Raw genomic sequence first — 5,000 nt, forward strand, 5'->3', positions numbered from 1 at the left:
ATGTGCAAAAATTTATTTAAATTTTTACATTTAAAGTTTTGAATAAGGATGGTGTGTCAAAGCACATTTTAATTTTGAATTCATGGTAACATAACTTAAAACTGCATGAATTTACCAAAGTTATGACGCTTTTTCTTAAAGTTTTTTGTTGTTTACAAAATGAACACTTACATTTCACATCACCACTCCCAAGGGGTTTAAAAAATTTATATATATATTTTTTAAGCTATGATTGTTTTCCAAAGAAGAAAATTGTTTTTATTGTAATTCCCTAAGAAGTTTTTAAATTCTTTATATATAAACTTTTAAATTTTTTATATATAAAGAATTTAAAAAAACTCCTTAGGAAAAATTAGATTTGCTTTGAAATCTTTAGTTAAGGTTGATTGATTACTTTTGACTAAATTTAAAACTTGAATGAACATGTCTCAAAATTTTGTTTGTAAGGACTCATTAAATGATTGCTTCTACAGCAAATGCAACAAATGGAAAGATCTGAAGTTTTTCCTGCAATTCTTGACCACCATTGAACCACTTACATGTGAAACTATTTGGTATTAATGGCAAAAACCAAATATAAAGTGTCAATCAAAAAAAGTAAAAAGTTTGGAAGTGGTAAATAATTGATTACTCACATGAGTATGAGAGAAAAATTCACAACTCATGGCAGTATCAAGTGTAATTAATCACAATAATAGCGTTATGCTTTATACTAAGTATTGCTAAATTCATGAATCTATCAGCAAATGATTTTGTGAAACCCAATCAGCAAATGATTTTGTGAATTCTTATCAAGACATTCACTGTAATGGTTTAAGCATTTGAAACAAATAAACAAATAAAAAGATTTTTAATTAAAAGTGTATTTTTATATGGTTAATATTTTTGTTTTAATAAAACAAACCATTTTTAAATGAAATTAAGAAGTCACCCATAAAGTATATCACCAATATTTGTCAATATAATCCCCTACCTTCCTCATATAACAAACCATCATATATGCCTGCACCCTCTACTTTTCTGAAAGTATGTCACATATTTCAGCTTTCCTGTCCTCTGTCCCCCTGCTACTTCAAAAAGTATATATATATATATCAATATAAATACACACACATATATATATAGAGTAGTGAATAACTGATTATTTGTACAATATAAATAACTAGAAAATTCATAAGTGGCCGTGGTGCCCATTTTTAGCAACTTTTTACACTTGTAAATAATAATTAATTTGAGAAGTGAAGTGAAGCCAGTGAAGGCAAATAAATCTTATATATATTTGCATACTTAATGATTGTTTATAAGAGAAAAAGAATTAAAATTAAAAATTTAAATGACTTAAAACAAATGTTAAAAATAAAAAATTCTAAGTTAAAAAATTTTATTAAAGAATTTCATCATAAACATATTACTCTCAAGTCTCTAATAAAAAAAAAGGGGTTTATTATTTTTGCAAAATTTTCCCACCCACCCACAGTGGGCCAGATGGTGGAAAAAAGTATTTAAAAAACATTCTCAAAAATGACATTATTATATACCATTTTATAGCTTAAACATCTGGCTTTTATAAAATGTATATATTTCTGCATAACTATCATGTCGTTTGCATTTTTAACTGTTTTTAAAAAATGTATTTTTTAATTTTTTAATTTTTTTAATTTTTTAATTTATTTAATAATATTTTTCGTGTTACTAATAACCAAAAAAATTTATTAATATTTAGAACGTCATTTTTTTATTGCATAATTTAATAAAACTAAGTATTATCTATCAAATGGTTTATTGCAAAGTTATTTTGCACGTAGTTTATATCAAATAAATTGATTTCTAATGATTGCGTATTTAAAGTACTTTTCTTAGTGAAAACTTCACTTAAATAATAAAATACTTTTGCGCTCCAAGGTCCTCCAGAAATTTGAGACTTGAAATATCTTGTCTAATATGTACATAATCGATATATATTTTACCTATTGTCGACGGATGTCGACTGCGTCTCTATACATAATTTTTATGAGTTGCATGTTTGGGACAGGGGGGCCAACATTCTGGTTTTTTTTGTGTTCCCAAGCTCCAATCATTGTAATTTTTCAGCAAAACATCTTTTTTATCACATTAAAATGAACATGTAAATATGTGGAGCTTGTTTCATGTCTGGTTGTCCAAATGTCTCATGAATAATATATTTTTTGTATTTGTAGGATGAAAATGAAATATTTTGATATCTATGAATTCTTAGTGCACAAGCGTAATAATCTACAAATATCTGACTGTGGTATTGAGGGAACACTTATTGAGGCAATGAATTTGGATTGTAACAAGAAGCAATTAGGAACTATACTAGCACATCTAAGAGATAGGTGGCGCAAGTCAGATAGCAACATGGCTCGATTTGAAAAAAAGAATGAAAAATGGCTGCAAAGCCATGTTCCTGAAGATATAAATATAACACCAATACCTATTGGAAGGCCAATTAAGGCAAACTTTGATGACTACTCTACTAAAACCAAAAAACATAAAGTTAGTCACTTAACTTAAATGTATTCTGCTTCTGCGTTGCAATTTGCTTCAGAAATTAAAAGGAGAAAAGAAAATCCAATTGAAAAAACCTCAAAAAAAGATTTTAGAATGTCTAAAGATGAAGCTCTTTGTCTTCTTTTAGATGCTAAATTAACAAAAGCTTCCTACCAAATTATTAGAAATCAAGAAGTTGAAAAGGGATTTGATATATATCCGCCATATAATGATGTTCGAGATGCAAAGTTGTTATGCTATCCTGCAGATATATCTGTTTCAGATTTTTCAGCTGAAATAAAACTGCAAGCTTTGGTGGATCATACATCAAATAGAATATGCCAGGCACAGTATGATGTCCTTAGCACTGAAGGCACTCCAGATAGTCTTTCTCTGAGATACAAAATAGGCTTTGATGGTGCCACATATATAAACAAATATCGCAAGAAACAGTAACAAGAAATTTAAACGATGAGCAGGCACTTTTATTACTTGCCTAGTACAATTGGACTTGTGTGGCTTTTCAAATGGAAAACGTTATCCAGCTTGGCGAAACCCACGACCATCATCAACAATGTACTGTAGGCCTCTGCGTTTTAAATTTGAAAAAGAAACGGCAGCAGTTTCTAAATCAGAGGAGGATCTCATTAGGCTTGAGATTTCAAACTTGAAAGATACTGAAGTTGATATAAATAACAAAAAAATCAAAATACATCATATAATACAAATTACTATGATTGATGGAAAAGTTTACACTGCTCTTTCAGATGTTACAAATTCTAGTCAATGCTGTACTATATGTGGGGCAAGTCCCAAAGTAATGAATGATATTGAAAAAATGATTTTGAAAAACGATATGACAGTTATTCATATGGTTTATCATCCTTACATGCTTGGATATGTTTTTTTGAATGTTTATTACATATTGGATATAAAATGACTTTGAAAAAGTGGCAGGCAAGAACAGTAGAAGATAAATCTAAAGTAAAGGCTCTGAAACAACAAATTCAAAATAGATTTAAAGATGAAATGGGCTTGATAGTTGATGTTCCGAAATCTAGTGGTAGTGGAATATCAAATGATGGAAATACGGCTCGAAGAGCATTTCAAAATGCAGAAAAGTTTGCAGAAATTTTAAATATTGATGTTGAACTGGTTCTAAATTTGCATATTATATTGGCAACAATTTCATGTGGTTTAGACATTGACACTGAAAAATTTGAGGCTTTCTGTTTAAAAACAGCTCATCTTTACGTTCATCATTTTCCTTGGTACTATATGCCACAATCTCTGCACAAAATTTTAATTCATGGTTCTGAAATTATTAAAACTTTAGCATTACCCATTGGTATGTATTCTGAAGAAGCTCAAGAAGCGCGCAATAAAGAATTTCAAAACTATCGTGAACATTTTGCAAGAAAATCATCTCGTGTGAAAACGAACCAAGATTTGTTAAATAGACTACTGTGTACATCCGATCCATTTATTGCATCTCTGAGAAAGACAGCAGGAAGTAACACCAAAACGAAAAACTTACCACCAGGAGTTATTGACTTATTGATGTCATCCACAGATTATATTAGTTTATAGATGTGTCTTTTGTATTTTTTGTATTTAATCTTAATAATTTTGGAAATGTGTGTACTAATATTAAAGTGTGACTGTAAATTAAAACAAATAGTTATGCTCAATTATATTAGAATCATCAAATTATTCTAATTTGCAAAACAAGTTTAGAAACATTTGGCTAAAAATAACACTTTGGAACTAAGCATAAATATGTGTTTCTATGCAATCGGGGTTGCTATGGCAACCACCAAAAAACCATGCTTACTTAAATTATAATCATCCAATTACTTTATATACAAATTTTTGAGGCCTATGGATGAAAGGAAAAAAAGTTATGACTTTTTTCCAAAAAAATGGGATTCTGGCCCACTGTGCCACCCCAAGCTTATTAAGGCACCCCCCCCCCCTCCCATTTATCAATTTTTAACTGTTGCCAGCAAAAACTTTATACTTGAACTTAAAAAAAAAAATCAGTGAAAATCGGCCATAAAAATTAGAAAATAATTCTTTCAGTCATTGATAAAAACAAAAACTTTTAGTGTAAACAGGCTTTAAAAATTGCCAACCTGGTAAATCTTGATTTAGCATATTAAATACTATTGAAATTAAGTTAAAACAGCTGTTCGAAAATGCACATTTGACTGCAAGCCATGCTAGAATTAAATAGTTTTAAGCGTATTAGTAAAAAATATTAGTTCGGATTTATAAACTAAACTTTTTTATAAAAAATGCTTATATTGTATCATAAAAAAATTTCCACTCCACATTTAATTAACCCCTTCCTCCGTTTATTAGATCTAGACTAAAATTCCCACCTCCCTCCTTTATTTTCACTCCCTTCCTCTTGTATTGAGGACTTGAGAGTAAGAGCATTAACGATAAAGTTTTACTTTAAAAGCAAGATATGTTACGCGCATTTA

At 29.2% G+C, this 5,000-nt stretch overlaps 1 protein-coding gene across 1 annotated transcript in view; it reads right to left on the reverse strand.

The window, feature by feature from the left end:
- LOC100203950 (transient receptor potential cation channel subfamily A member 1 homolog) overlaps window positions 1-5,000 on the reverse strand; it is a 69,728-nt gene that overhangs the window by 45,088 nt on the left and 19,640 nt on the right. The window lies entirely within an intron of this gene.

Source organism: Hydra vulgaris, chromosome 03, assembly GCF_038396675.1.
Source record: "Hydra vulgaris chromosome 03, alternate assembly HydraT2T_AEP".
Lineage (NCBI taxonomy): Eukaryota > Metazoa > Cnidaria > Hydrozoa > Anthoathecata > Hydridae > Hydra > Hydra vulgaris.